Here is a 16,697-nt window from a genome sequence, read left to right on the forward strand (position 1 = left end):
CTTGATTAATAATGATTAAGGCTTTAATTGGGCAATGTCAGTAGGACATTGGGTCCTCATCGCCTTGGTGGGTGGGGACTCACAGAGAAACCACACCACTGAGAAGGGAGTTTGGAGTTTTGAGCTGGAGCCCTGGGGAGTAAACACACAGAAGAGTTTTGTCATGAGGAAAGAGAAAAGGCCCTGGAAAGAGAAACAAGCTGTTTGCCTGATAGTCTACAGCTGGCCTTGTAGAGATAGCAGAAGAGCTAAACCCAGAGAGAAGCAAGCCCTGGGAAGAGAGGAACCCAGGAAGCCTGAACCCTCGCAGATGTCGGCAACCATCTTGCTCAAACACATGACAATAGATTTTGTTGAGGGAAGTAACTTCTGCTTTATGGTCTGGTAACTGTAAGCATCTGCCCCAAATAAATAACCTTTGTAAAATCCAACCAATTTCTGGTATTTTGCATCAGCACCCCTTTGGCTGATGAATACACCCTTTGATGAAGCAGCAGCTGTTCTCATATGCTGTCCTGCAATTTGCCTTTGGTATCTTTTGTTCGATGGTTGCTTTCTTGATTTTGTTTGCCATATAACAAAACTCACTGCTTCAAATGTTGGCATTCAATTACAGATGTAATTCTATGTATCTTACTGTGACTCCAAAATCTAGAGTTGGTGTCATGGAATGTACATTATTTCCAAAGTCATTTCATTAAAGATGAAAACTTAAAAAAAAAGTCAACCAAGAATTCTATATCTGGCAAAATTATCTTGCAAAAATGAAGGAGGGAAGCGGGTGTGGCTCAAGCGATTGGGCTCCCGTCTACCATATAGGAAGTCCAGGGTTCCATTCCCAGGGCTTCCTAGTGAATGCAAGCTGGGCCATGTGGTGAGCTGGCCCAAGCAGAGAGCTGGCCCGAGCAGAGTGCTTGCCCATGTGGAGTGCTGGCCCACGGGAGAGCTGGCACAGCAATGACACAACAAAAAGAGACACAGGGAAGCAGATGTGGCTCAACTAATAGAGCTTCTGCCTACCATATAGGAGGTCCAGGGCTCGATACCCATGGCCTCCTGGCCCGTGTGATGAGCTGGCCTACAGGGAGTGCTGCTGCATGCAAGGGGTGCCTGCCACAAAAGGAGTGTCCCCTGTGCAAGGAGTGCAGCCCCGCGCAAGAGTGTAACGTGCTCAGGAGTGGTGCCACCCACATGGAGAGCTGATGCAGCAAGATGACACAACAAAAAGAGACACAGAGGAGAGACAATAAGAGATACAGCAGACCAGGGAGTTGAGGTGGAGCAAGAGAATGAATGATTACCTCTCTCCCACTCCAGAAGGCCCCAGGATGAATTCCCAGAGCCACCTAATGAGAATACAACAGACACAGAAGAATGCACAGTGAATGGACACAGAGAACAGACAACAGGGAGGGGGGAGAAATAAGAAAAAAACAAAAAACAAAAAAACCCTGATACATAATATAAATAACTTTTCTAGGAAAACACACTAGAAAAAAAAATTACAAAAAAAAAAAAAAAAGAGACACAGAGGAGAGACAATAAGAGACACAGCAGACCAGAGAGCTGAGATGGTGCAAGAAATTGAGCACCTCTCTCTCACTCCAGAAGGTCCCAGGATCAGTTCCCAGTGCTGCCTAAAAGAAAAGACAAACAGACACAGAAGAACACACAGCAAATGGACATAAAAAGCAGACAGCAAGTGCAAAACAATGTGGAGGGGGGAATAAATATAATAAATATATTTAAAAGTACAAATTTCTATTTTTTAAAAAATGGATAAATTTAGACACATACAGATAAACAAAAGCTGAAAAAGTTCATTACCAAAAGACCAAAAATGTTAGAGTCCTTCTGACTGAAATAAAAGGACACAAGGCAATAACTTGAAGCCATAAGAAGTAAAAGACACTGGTAAAGGTAACTACATAGATAAATATATAATCCTGTATTATTGTAATTTTGGTTTATAACTGTTCCCCGCCACCACCACCACCCCCGCCCCGCTTCATCTGACTAAGCAAGCAAATGTGTAAAATAGCATTATAAATCTATGTTAAAGAGAAGGCAATGTATAAAGATGTAATCTGAGACAATAATATAATGGGGGAGGGATAGAGATATATAAGGATAGAGAGTTTGTATAGTACTGAAACTAGGTTAGTACTAACCGAAATAGATTGTTACTAGTTTAAGATGTTCATCGTATTTGCAAAGGTAATTACTAAGAAAATGTAGAGAAAAGGAAAGAAGAAAGGAATCAAAATGGTACACTCCAAAAATCAACTAATTACAAATAGAGCAGTAATGGAGTAATTGAGGAAAACAGCAAAAATGGTCAAACATAAAACACATAGCTAAATGGAAAAAAGTAAATTCTTTCCTCTTAGTTATCACCTTAAATATCAATGGATTAAACTCCTCTATTAAAAGGCAGAAATTGTCAAATTGGATGAAAACATGATCCATTATATGCAGTCTATAAGAGACTCACTTTAGGTATAAAGACATGAAGAAGTCGAAAGTAAAAGGGTGGAAAATATATTCCATGCAAACAGTAATCAAAAGAGAGCCAGAGTGGCTATATTATTTCATATAAAATAGACTTTAAGTGGAAAAAGATGATAAGACACAAAGAAGGATATTATATATTGGTAAAAGAGTCAATCCAGCAAGAAGATATAATGATTGTAAACATAGATGCACCTCACAACAGAGCCCCAAAATATATGAAGCAAAAATTGAAGGGAGAAATAGATGGTTCTACAATATAGTTGGAGATTTTAATAAACCACTTTTAATAATTAATAGAACATCTAAGCAGCAGATCAATAAGTAAATAGAGAACTTAAACAACACTATTAACCAACTGGACCTAATGGACATATATAGAACACTCCAACCAACAACAGCAGAGTATACATTTTTCTCAAGTGCTCATGGAATATTTTCCAAGAAAGATCACAGTTAGGCCACAAATCAAATCTTAATAAATTTTAAAATATTGAAATCGTAAAAAGCTTCTTCTCAGATCACAGTGGAATAAAGCTAGAAATCAATAACAGAAGGAAAACTGGAAAATGAATAAATATGTGGAAATTAAAAACACGCTATTAAACAAATGATAGATTAGAAAAAGAAATAATTAGGGAAACTAGGTGTATTAATTCATCAATAGTATCAGACTGCTACACTCCACCCTCTGAATTCCAAAAAGACATTACAATATTTAAAAAAAACAAAACCAAAACTTTAAATCAGTTACAATGCAAGCACTAAATCATATCACAATCAATTTAAAGAAATGCAGTTTGTCTTGGGGTAAAGTCCTGTCTGCTATAGATCTCTGAAACTTAGAAAACAATTCCTCTACTTCCAATACACAAATGGACAAAGGATAAATATTTTCATTACAATAAGGAGAAATTGGGAGGGAAGCATGAGTCAGGCGTCCTCTACAATTCAGTAAACCTGTAGGACATCCTCCATTTGATTTCAGTCTGAGAGTCATTCTTAAAATGATGATTTCTACGCCTTGGTGCCTTATGGGAACCCACCCATTCCACATACTTGCCCAATGGCCATTTTCTTGGTCCCACCCTCATCAAGCATTTGGGTGTTGACCAAGCTCTAGACTTCTCCCTCCAAGAGTGTTGTTGGGCTGATTGCTACATCTTACCCAAACTTTGGGTTAGAGTCTTACCCCCCTAGTACAGTGACATGAAGACAACATTCCCCCTAATCTTTGGCATACAGGCTCAAACCTCTCAGAGCAATGAGCTGACCACCTGGCCTTCCCTTTGGGGGACAGGTCCACTCCTCTCAGACCTGTGGGGTGCTGACCTTAACTGCCCTAATCCTTGGGGAATGTGCTCCACACTTTCTGTACCCTGGGGCAGCAAAACTCTCCCAGAACACCAGACAGGAACGTCCACCCTCTTCAACTGCTGGAGAAAACTCACCCTCTCTGTAGACATGGGTGGGGTTCCTCTCTTGGTCCAAGGTGATGTCCTAATTCCAGATCTCAGCTTTCATGGTTTTCCTCTTAAAGCTCTTTCTCCTTTAATCTCTCCTTTCCATGTCCCTTTTAGTCCAAGATGACAGTGTTTTTTTCATACAGTTCTCTCAAAAACCTTGTTGGTTTAGCATGCAAGAAGTAGGGGTCCAAGCCACCAGTCAGTAAGACTTTTCACAACTCTTTCCAAGATAACTGCATCTTCAATCCTGATTTACAAGCCCAAGTTTAGTTAAGTCCTCCAGTGGGGCACTTTCATCTGGGAGCTTGATTTCCAGAGGCTTGGAATTTCCAGAATCAGTTTCTATTTTCTTTGTGCCCAACAGTTCAATCCTCACCATATCTCTCTCATCCAGCATTTTGCTATAAGCTGCAAGCAGAAGCCAAGTCACATGCTCTGGGTTTACTTTGGAAATTTCTTCAGCTAAATGCTCAGGCTCACCATTTTCAAATTTTGCCTTCCATAAAATACCAGGAGTTAATCTTGCTAAGTTCTCTGCAACTTTAAAACACGGATCACTTTACCTCTAGTTTCCAATAATAGTTTCATCATTTACTGCTAAGGCATCATAAAAAGTCTCTTTAGCATACATATTACTATCAACAGTCTCTTCAATGTGATCTAGGCCTTTTCCATCAAGCATTTCACAATTCCTCCAAAAAATACCCCTTACCCATTTATAAAACCGTTCCATCATTTTGGTAATTGCAAAAGCACTTCCCCACTCCTCAGTACCAAATTCTGTATTAGTCAGCCAAAGGGGTGCTGATGCAAAATACAGAAATCGGTTGGTTTTTATAAAGGGTATTTATTTGGGGTAGGAGCTTACAGATACCAGGCCATAAAGCATAAGTTACTTCCCCCACCAAAGTCTACTTCCATGTGTTGGAGCAAGATGGCTGCTGACATCTGCAAGAGTTCAGGCTTCTTGGGTTCCTCCCTTCCTCAGGCTTCTTTTTCCTGGGCTCAGGGTTTATCTCTTCCTGGGGCTTGCTTCTGTTTCCTCTGTGAGCTTGCTTTCCAGGGCTCCAGCTTAAGGCTTCAGCATCAAACTCCAGCATCAAAACTCCAACATTAAAAGCCCTCAACTCTTTCCTTTGCCATGCCTTTTATCTGTGAGTCCCCATTCATCAAAGGACAAGGACTCAATGCCCTACAGGCACAAGAGGTTTACATAATTACTTAATCAAGTAAACCTATGAATCCAATATAATCTAATATGCCCAGAGGAAAAGATCACATTACAAACATTATCCAATATTTCTTTTTGGAATTCACCAATAATATCAAACTCCTACACCAGGAAATATCTTGAGATGAATGAAAATAAAGAGGCGGTGGGTTTGGCCCAGTAGTTAGAGCGCCCGCCTACCACATGGGAGGTCCACAGTTCAAACCCCAGGCCTCCTTGACCCGTGTGGAGCTGGCCAATGCACAGTGCTGATGCACTCAAGGAGTGCCCTGCCACTCAGGGGTGTCCCTGCGTGGGGGAGCCCCATCACAAGGAGTGCACCCCATAAGGAGAGCCACCCAGCGCGAAAGAAAGTGCAGCCTGCCCAGGAATGGCGCCGCACACACGGAGAGCTGACACAACAAGATGCCGCAACAAAAAGAAACACAGATTCCCGTGCCACTGACAACAAAAGGGGACAAAGAAGACGCAGCAAATAGACACAGAGAACAGACAACTGGGGTGGGGGGGAAAGGGGAGAGAAATAAAAAAAATAAAAAAGAAAAAAAGAGAAAAGAAAATGAAAACACAACATACCAAAACTTATGAGATGCAGCTAAGGCAATGCCCAGAGGGAAATTTATAGCTCTAAATGTCTACATTAAAATAGAAGAAAGTGCACAAGTTAATAACCTAACTTCAAACCTAGAGAGACTATAAAAAGAAGAGCAAATTAAACCCAAAGTTAGTGAAAGGAAGGAAATAGTAAAGATTAGAGCAGAGAAAATTAAATAGACAGTAGAAAAACAATAGAGAAAATCAACAAAACCGAAGGATGGTTTCTTGAAAAGATCGATAAAATCAACAAACCTATAGCCAGACTGGCAAAGAAAAAGAGAGTACACAAATAACCAAAGTCAGGAATAAAAGTGGGGATATTACTACTGACCTTACAAATACAAAAAGGATTATAAGAGGGTTCTATGATCAAATATGCTAACAAATTAGAAAACCTAGATATAGCAGAAAATTTCTTAGAAACATACAAATTACCCAATCTGGAATAAGAAGAAATAGAAAATCTCAACAGACCTATTACAAGTAAGCAAAAACTTCCCAGCAAAGAAAAGTACAGGACCAGATGGTTTCACTGCTGAATGCTACCAAACATTTAAATAGATTTAACACTAATACTTCTCAAACTCTTCCAAAAAATAGAAGAGGAGTGATTACTACCTGTATTAGTCAGCCAAAGTGGTGCTGATGCAAATACTAGAGATCAGTTGGTTTTTATAAAGGGTATTTATTTGGGGTAGGAGCTTACAGTCACCAGGACATAGAGCATAGTTACTTCCCTCACCAAAGTCTTTTGCCACGTGTTGGAGCAAGATGGCTGCCGACGTCTGCCAGGGTTCAGCTTTCCTGGGTCCCTCTCTTCCTGGAGTTCATTTCTCTCCCGGATCAGCTCCTCTGTTTTCTCCACAACGTCATCTGTAGACTATGAGGCTCTCTAGGCTTTGCCTCTCTCCACAAGGCCAGCTGTAGACTATCAGGCAACCGGCTCTTCTCTCTCCCCAGGGCTTCTGCTGTGTCTAAGGAGCTGTCTCTGTTCCTGTGTGTTCACTTCCTGGGCTCCAGCTCTTAACTCCAGCATCAAAACGCCAATATCAAAACTCCAACAAATTTCTCTGCTCTGCCATGTAGTTTTATCTGTCTAAACATCCTACTTATGTGGCCCAATCAAATCCCTAATCATAATTTAATCATGTCCAGGTACAGACCAGTTTACAAACATAATCCAATATCTATTTTTGGAATTCATAAACAATACCAAATTGCTACACTATCTAATTCATTCTATGAGGCCATTGAAGCTAAACTGGTATCTTTTCAAATTAGTAGGTTATAGACTGTAGGTTGTGTAATATAAAACCTAGGGTAACCACAAAGTATTTTAAACATATACAGAAACAGAAAGGAGGAAGTGATCAGTCAGATAGATCAAAAAAGATCAACTATACAGAAAAGGAAGTTGTAATAAAGGAAGAGAAAAAAGATATTTGATAAAGGATTAATATCCAGCATATATAAAGAAATCCTTCAACTTAACAACAAAAAGACAAACAACCTAATTTAAAAATGGGCAAAAGACTTGAGCAGACTTTTCTCCAAAGAAAATACACAAATGGCCAGAAAGCATGTGAAAAGATGTTCAACATCATTAGCCATCAGGGAAATACAAATCAAAACCACAATAAGATACCATTTCACACCCAGCAGAATGGCTGCTATTAAAAAAAAACACAACAGAAAATAAAAAGTGTTGGGAGAGGATGCGGAGAAATAGGAACACTCACTCATTGCTGGTGGCAATGTAAAATGATGCAACCACTGTGGAAGACAGTTTGGTGGTTTCTCAGAAAACTAAGTATAGAATTACCATATGACCTGGCACTCTCCCTACCAGGTATACACCCAAAAGAACTGAAAGCAGGGGCTCTTACAGATATTTGCATATGGATATTCATAGCCACATTATTCACAATTGCCAAAAGATGGAAGCAACCCAAATGTCCATCAAATGATGAATGGATAAATAAAATGTTGTATATACATACAACGGAAGATTATTCAGCTGTAAAAAAAAAATGACATCCTGACACATGCGACAACATGGATAAACCTTGAAGACATCATGTTGAGTGAAATAAGCCAGACACAAAATGACAAATGTATGCTCTCTCTGATCTGAAACAATTAGAATACACCAACTCATAGTCAGAATCTAGAATATGGGTTACCAGGGGATGGGGTGGGGATAGGGAATGGGATTTGGGGGCTTAAATTGTACAGCGTTCCTATTTGGAACTATGGAAATGTTTTGGTAATGGAGGTGGCGATGGTAGCACAGCAACATGAATGCAATATGGGGAAGCGGATGTGGCTCAACTGATAGGGCATCTGCCTACCGTATGGGAGGTCCAAGGTTCAAACCTAGGCCTCCTGACCCATGTGGTGAGCTGACCCATGTGCAGTGCTGATGTGTGCAAGGAGTGTCGTGCCATGCAGGGGTGTCCCCAGCGTAGGGAAGCTCTATGTGCAAGGAGTGCGCCCCACATGGAGAGCTGCCCCGCGTGGAAAAAAGTGCAGCCTGCCCAGGAGTGGCACCACACACATGGAGAGCTGACTCAGCAAGATGATGCAACAAAAAGAGACAGACTCCTGGTGCTGCTGACAAGAATGCAAGTGGACACAGAAGAACACACAGCGAATGGACACAGAGAACAGACAACGGGGGGGGGGGGAGAAAAAAATAAAAAATAAATCTTTAAAAAAAACAGTATATGATTAAAAGGGGAAATGTTAGATTGTATATTTGGTAATAGGATAAAAAAATTTTTTTTTAATCCATGGAACTACACTACATTAATAGTGAACACTAAGTTAAACCATGACCGTAACTAATAGTACCATTACAAAAATGTGTTACCATCAGTTGTAACAAAAGTCCCACACCAGTGCAAGGTGTTGGCAGTGGTGTGGTAAATGGGAATCCTGTATTTTATACATGATTGTTCTGTAAACCCACAACTTCTCTAGTGAAGGATACATTTTTTTTTAATGTGCAATAATAGGACCGAGCCCAGAAAGCTGTGCTGCCTACTCAGTTAATCACGTGACTGTGTAGCCTGAATCTGACACGTGTGAGAACTTGCACCAGGATGCTTATGGCGACCCAGTATTGGGGCCAAACCTCCAAGCCGAGGATGAAGTAGGCTACATCCTCCACTTTCTAAAGGAAGTTGTCAAAAATGCTAATGCTAGGGCCGGGCTCTGTCTCTGCCAGGCAACTAAGAGGCAGCAGAATCCACCAGCCCTTCCATACCTGCCACACCTTTCGCCCTCCCCATCTCCTCCATTGCCTTCTTTTATCCTCTAACTCAGGGGTTCTTAAACTTTTTTGTTCCATGGACCCCTTTGCCAGTCAGGTGAAAGCCATGGATCTTTACTAAGTCCACACTATTCCATGTATTATTTAATAAATCTATCACACCTGCACCAACATGTCCCCACAAGAATGTTATTTTGAATTTCAATTCAAGTTCACGGATCCGTGGTTAAGAACCTCTGCTCTAAACTCTCTCCCAGGATCCCTTCCACCACTTCTGTGGCTTTATCTTCTACATGTGTACTGATGAGGCCCACAACTGCATCTCAGCAAGTATGGGAGAGCATTGCTGATTATCAAATCTGGATGAAAGTTTATGGGAGTTCCGTATACTGTTGCCTCTACTTTTGCATATGTTTGAAATTTTTCAAAATAAAAGTTGAAAAAGTAAGAAACTGCCCCCAACATTTTTCTCTGCTAAGATTCAGAGCTGTGTGTGAACGGCTGATGGGACAGCTCCACTTAACAAACAAAAGCACCTTAAACTCAGAATGTAAAAAAACTGCTCTTATCATCTTCCTTCCTCTTCAGATACTTTCAGTTAGTCAACTCACAGTCTGTCGTCCTCATCTCTGATTTTAGCCATGGCTAGGGCAGAGGATTCTATCTCCGTTGGCAGTTGGGCACTCCCTCCTACCTTGGCAGGTGGGCCTCTGCAGTGCACAGCTCAGACCTCAGGGGAGATGACACCCTCAGGCACCCTTTGACCATAAGGGCTGGAGGCTTGTGAGGATGATCCCAATAAGATGAAGCACTGGTATTTTTATTTAATTATTATTATTTTTTTAAATTTCTCTCCCCTTCCCCGCTCCCCCCTCCCCAGTTGTCTATTCTCTGTGTGCATTCCCTGTGTATTCTTCTGTGTCCTCTTGCATTCTCGTTAGCGGCATCCAGAATCTGTGGTCTCTTTTTATTGCATCATCTCGCTGCGTCAGCTCTCTGTGTGTGCAGCACCATTCCTGGGCAGGCTGCACCTTCTTTTGTGCTGGGCAGCTCTCCTTATGGGGCGCACTCCTTGCACGTGGGGCTCCCCTACGCAGGGGACACCCCTGCTTGCCAAGGCACTCCTTATGCGCACCAGCACTGTGCATGGCCAGCTCATCACACAAATCAGGAGGCCCTGGGTTTGAACCCTGGACCTCCCATGTGGTAGGCAGACCTTCTATCCATTGAGTCAAATCCGCTTCCCTGCAATAGCTCTTGTCCTTTGTTGCAGATTGAATGATGTACCCCAATTTAGACATGTTCTTAATCTTAAGCTGCATTCCTGTGGATGTGAAGCCACTGTAAATAGGACTTTTGAAGATGTTAATTTTAGTTAGGGTGTGGCAGCGGCAGTCCAAGGGAATGAGTTTATTAAGGGGGAGCAGATGTGGCTCAAGCAATTGAGCTCCCCCCACCCCACATGGGGGGTCCTGGGTTTGGTTCTTGGTGCCTCCTAAAGAAAGCAAACAGAAAACAAGCAAAAAGAATGAGCAGACAACGAGCAGACATTGAGCAAAAACAATGAGCAGACATCGAGCAAAATCAACAAGCAAAAACAAGGAACAGAAATAAGCATGAACAAAGAGCAAAACAAGCAAACAGATAAGGAAAAACTCTGGGTGGGGGGAATAGCTTATTAAGAAGCAAGAAAAGAGGTAAGTACACAATCTGAGACCTAGACGGTGGCTGTGCTACAGGATGAGTCACACATGTGGGGCCCCGGGTTAGGACTTTTCAGTGCTTTCCTAGCGTTGGGAGGGGCCCCAGCTGCTTGCTGTTCTGATGGCTTGCCTTACCGTCCCTGCCTGTTAGCTCTCAGGGGCCCAGTGAAGAAGCATTTTGTATCTGGGTCTCCCCTTGACCCCAGTAAGGGTTCCAGATGGGACCTTTCATCCAGGGTCTAGGTGGGATCTTTCTGGCTTTTTTAGTAGCAGGGGGTTTCCGGGCAAGGTCTCATGGACATGTTCTCTGCTGGGTCTCAGACGCCTTCCCTCCTTCCCTATACTAACCTTCCTCAACTGCCCTCTCAGCTCATGTGCCCTTGTTCTTAAGGGGAGCTGAAGGATGATGGCCATTCTTCTGTAGCTGTTTCCTGCTGGTTAGCAGGAGTAGGCCCTTCCAGACAAGACTGTACATCCCTTTGGCTGTTCTATTGAAAATGGGTCTTAATGCCTATTATTGGAGGCCTTACATGAGACCTGGGAAGTCACAGAAGCTAGAAAGGAGAAGACATTGCCATGTGACAGGAGGAAGAAATACAAGCCGAGGAGCCCTAAGGACTGCCAGAAGCTACAAACCGCAGGAGAAAGCAAGCCTGATAGCCTCCAAAACCATGTGATAATAAATTTCCTATTACTTAAACCAACCCATTGTGTTGTATTTGTCATAACGGTCTGGAAAACAAAGATATCCTTGAATGATGGAGTTGGTTTCAATGTAAAAGCATGAAGAAAGAAAAAGGCAGCCTCAGATCAGCCCACTGTCCACTCAGACTTTGCTGTGAAAGCCAGAAGTCCTCTTATTTTTTTAAGATTGATTTTTTAATTTATTTCTCTCCCCTTCCCCCGCCCCAGTTGTCTGCTCTCTGTGTCCATTCGCTGTGTGTTCTTCTGTAACCGCTTCCATCCCTATCAGTGGCACCAGGAATCTGTGCCTCCCCTTGTTGCGCCGTCTTGTTGCGTCAACTCTCCACGTGTGCAGCACCATTCCTGAGCAGGCTGAACTTTCTTTCACGCTGGGTGGCTCTCCTTACAGGGTGCACCCCCTGCATGTAGGGCTCCCCTACGTGGGGGACACCCCTGTGTGGCACGGCACTCTCCTCATGCATCAGCGATGTGCATGGGCCAGCTCCACACGGGCTAAGGAGGCCCAGGGTTTGAACCACAGACCTTCCATGTGGTAGGTGGATGTCCCATCCATTGGGCCAAGTCTGCTTCCCCAGAAGTCCTCTTGACAGTGGTTAAGGAGACCCTCATTTTCTGCAGCTCCAGGCCTGCTCTGCTGACAAAGTCTCTTATGCTGAAGCTGAGAGCCCCAGTGTGGAAGGAGCAGAACCCTAAGCCCTGGGATGAAGACATTTGGGAATAAAGGTTCTAGAAATTTGACCAATAGGTTCCTCTAAACCCTCCAAGCTGGCATAAAACCCCATTCCCCTTCTGTATTAGTCAGCCAAAGGGGTGCTGATGCAAAGCACCAGAACTCTGTTGGCTTTTATAAAGGGTATTTATTTGGCGTAGACACAGTCACAAGGCCCTGAAGAGTCCAACTCAAAGTACCATAAGAGGTACTTTCTTACCCAAAATTAGTTGCCATGTTTTGAAGCAAGATGTTAGGCAATGTCTGCAAGGGTTCAGCCTTCCTCTTCCTCTTAAGGCTCCTGTCCCAGTTTCTTATAATCTCAGCTGTAGGCTGGGAGTCTCTATCTCTGGGCTTCTTTCTTTTCAGGCTCAGCTGCTCTGTTCTCTTCACAAGGTCAGCTGTAGACTATCAGGCTCATCTCTCTTCCTGGGGCTCTGCCCTGTGTAACGAGCTGTCTCTCTTCCTCTGTGTTCTTCTCTGCGTGTCTACTTTGTGCGAGGGTCTGTTTTATCAGCCCACCAAGGGGGTGGGGACTCAATCCTGCACACCCTATGATGTAGTCAAATCAAAGCCCTAACCTTGATTTAATAAAGTAAAAGTGAAACCTCTGAATGTAATACAATCAAAGGGGTATCATGCCCAGAACAGACTAGTTTCTAAACATAATCAGTATCTCGGAATTCATAAATAATACCAATCTGCCACCCATTCCTAGAGCAGAGAAGCCACCCCATGCCTGGTGGCCCTGCAGAGGCCTCACCTGAGGCAGGCAGTCCTCAAGATGATGCTTTTTCTCTGCATAGGAGGGTTCACCTTGGCCTTTCCTTATTTCAGCAGAGACCAAGAAGGGAAGTGTACTCCCTCTCCAGGAGGAAATAACTTACTCACCAAAAGAACTGCAGGCTCTGGCTAACATACTAGCAGGAACTTGGAGAACACATATGGGAGTGAATTTTGAGAGTCTGAAGCTTAGAGGGCAAAAAATAAATAAACTGGAAAGAGAATTTACTGACACGGGAGCACTCTCCCTGACTCAGGATTTAGTAAATTGACAAAGACACCTGGTGCCGGTCCTAACACACTGCCAAGATGACTTCGTGACAGTTGGGCATGACAATGATCACGGATGAGATGGAGGTGCCATAATGAGGAGTCTGACTCCATTTTTTGACATTTACCTGCTGACATCTCTTAAGCCTTACCCTTCCCTCTTCTTCTGGTGCCCCACATCTAGGTAAGCTGATAAGAAAGCCTATGTGCTCCCTCCTTAGGTGCTGGCAGATGGGAGATTAAAACCATTCAAGGGAGCAGATGTGGCTCAAGGAGTTGAGCACCTGCCTCCCACATGGGAGGTCCCAGGTTTGGTTCCCAGTGCCTCCTGAAAAAAACAGAATCAAACAACAAGCAAAACAAATGATAAAAACAACTCAGGGACGCTGATGAGCTCCATCAGTGGTTGAGCACCAGCCTCCCATATACGAGGTCCAGGGTTCAATCCCTGGCCCTAGGTACCTGAATAACAACAACAAAAAGTACTCAACCATCTGCCCCACCCCTTATCACAAAAAACAAACAAAAACACCCAGGCCAGTCTCCTTTCCTTCCTTGTCAAACCATTTTGAACTTGCTTGAAGGTCTGCCCTTCTCTCCCCAGAACTCAATTAAGTAAGTAATAAGCCTTTTCAGGTCTTTTGGTGTATGTGTGTGGCATCAACAGTCTCAACATCCAAACCAAATATTTTTTGGGGGGAGGATCCATCTGTCCCCGCAGGTGCTAAAACTGATGCTAAAACAGCCTTGACACAGTTTTGAGGAACTATATTACATGGGATCAGAAGAACGACCCCTGACCATGTTCTTTTGAAGGACACAAAGTGGGCAGATTTTTCTATCTCACGTTAGTGCTCATCGGAGAGCACTCAGCATAGAGGAGGCTCTCAAACCACGGGAGGAGAGGACGACTCCTTGCCACTCTGGTGCCGAAAGCTCAGGACTGGCCACCATGGGAGAGATGGAGCCTATGTGTGGGCCCGAGGGCATGGGCTTCCTTTGCCAAGCTGGCCCAAAGGCTAGCTGCTGTTTCTGAGGAATGGCCAACCTGTCAGAAGCAGATACTGATACGGCTCTCCTGAGAGGCAACCGCCTGGAAATGTTGTGACTGGTTGATACCTGGGCCTCCTTCCCTTCTGGAGGAATCAGCGATTCACGCTTACCAGCTTCTTCACCGCCTCAGGACGTGGGCTTGCCTTCCCCATCTGCAGAGTCTATGGCGATCCCACCATCCAAAGGCTACAGCACTCTGATTTGCCAACAGGGTCCTCCCAAACATAGCTTCAGGTCAAGGGACCTGTTTTATAGTGAAGGAGGTGCAATGATTGAGTGTGATCACAGGATCCACAGGTCCTGCCATATGCTATGGCCATCAGAAGCAGCTGGCCTAGGGGAACAATGGAATTGCCTTTGAAAGTTCAGTTAGGGCAACAGGTCAGGGCAGCACCCTGCTTAGTTGGGCACTGCCCTCCAGAATTCAGTACATGTGCTCAACGCATGGTGCCATGTCCAGGAAGAACCAATGGGTGGTTCTGGCCTCTCCTCACCCTTCTCATCACCACTCCCAGTGACCTCCTTGCAGAATCTGTGCCCCTCGCCACTGCAACTTAGAGTCTGGTGGATTCGAGGTCCTCGTTTTTAGGGAAGGAACATGTCTACCAGAGGAAAGTGTAATGGTTCCTCAGAAACTGAAGCTACCACCTGGTCACCTTGGGCTCCTACAGCCAGTGGATGAGCAGGCAAAAAGAGTAACTTTTGTTGGGCTATAGCCACAAGGCCACCGTGTCAGGTCCTAGAGTACTGACACCCCTACTGAGAAGCCCAAAGAATGCTTCTGGAGACACAGGCAGTTCATACAATCATTTATTGCAGAAAGGCTGCTACAGACAGAAAGTCTGGTCCAAGGTGGCAGTTGGATCCCGGCAGCTCCCTGCTAACAGTGGGGAGTTAGCAGCAGTATATATAGGCAGAGAATAAGGATGGCACACAGCCAGGGGAAAGTGAATCTAAGACTCGGGAGGTTTCTGGAGGGAGGGACGTTCATTTCTTCTGAAGTCCTTCCTATGGTCTGTGCACAGGGACCCTTCTCTCAACGGTCCCAAGACCGAGGGCCGGCCAGCGCTATCCATCTTGTGTACCAGTCACGCTCCGTGCCTCCAGTCCTCCCTGTTCCTAGAAGACTGATGAGGGGTTAGGCAGTTCACGGTTCGCACAGGAACAAAGGAGAAACAAGTAACAAGCAAGGGAAGCAAGGTTTGCACCAGAAAAACCAGTTACCCTACACTCCATCCCTGCCAACCTCCATAACCCTTGCAATCTCATCTGCCATTCTCCACAAGTAGCCTTGAGTCAGGTTTGCAGGGTTTCCACAGCAGCAATAGAGGATCCAACAACTAGACGAAAAGATACCTCATGCAGCTAAAATTCCTATGAATGGATATCACCAAGCAAGGGGAAGGAACCTTCGCTATTTAAGTAAGGATCATGGTTTAAAGAATCATAGCTTTTACTTGTTCTGACATGAAATTAAGTATATTCGTGATGGTTTTTTGTTTAATCTGGGGTATGTACACAACTTTTGGGTTTCATAAGGGCACAAGTACCTCCCTGTGCAGCAGCTAAATATCTAATACCATGAGATTTTTATATTACAACTTGGAGTGTGTTGGACAGCTTGTCTCCTGTCATTGAGGGCCCTGGCTGTGTGGTTAGCATGGGCGTGCACTTGATTTCCTGTGATGATACCTCCTTGGGGACTGAAAATGGCAAGAGGATAGAGCCACTGTGGTAGATCTAACTAGGTGTAATCAACGTTGAAGCACAGGTAGGTTGTGGGGAACAGCCTGAGTATGGTGTGGATGGTGCCAGGTGAATAGGCGACCTACCTGTGCATCCATCAGTCCAATGATAGGGTAGGTTTGGCCAGAGGTGAGAGTCATATAACCATAGCCAACCAGTGAGTACTGGGCACGCTGCCTTCGTCGTATGGGTTTCCTGGTAGCTCCCATCATCCTGGGCTGTTGCCATATGGGAATACTGCTTTCCTAGGTGGCCATCCCATAGTGGGTCCTATGGGACTACTGACACTTGTTAAGTCTTTCTGTGCACAGGGGTGTGGGACAGCTGTTTTCCTTGCTCAACATATAGCCACCCCAGACCACCCCAACAGAATTTAGTGTAGTAAGCCTGATAGGAGTGTAGTAGTATTTCTTTCTCTTATTTTGGTTAAGATATCTACTTCGGTTGGGTTCCAAGAAGGGAAACTAGGGCGAGAGGAAGGAATCAACAATCCATTTAACCAGTCATTAAAAGTGCTTCCCGGTTTCCAGGACACCAAAGCAGCCCAATCCAGCCCCCCCAGGGTGGCAGGCTGCTGTGTCCAAGGCAAGCCATCTGCGGCTGAGGTGGGTAGCTCTCTGCAAATCCAGCACTTCAAACTGTTATGTAC

Source organism: Dasypus novemcinctus, chromosome 12 (assembly GCF_030445035.2).
Source record: "Dasypus novemcinctus isolate mDasNov1 chromosome 12, mDasNov1.1.hap2, whole genome shotgun sequence".
NCBI classification, from domain to species: domain Eukaryota; kingdom Metazoa; phylum Chordata; class Mammalia; order Cingulata; family Dasypodidae; genus Dasypus; species Dasypus novemcinctus.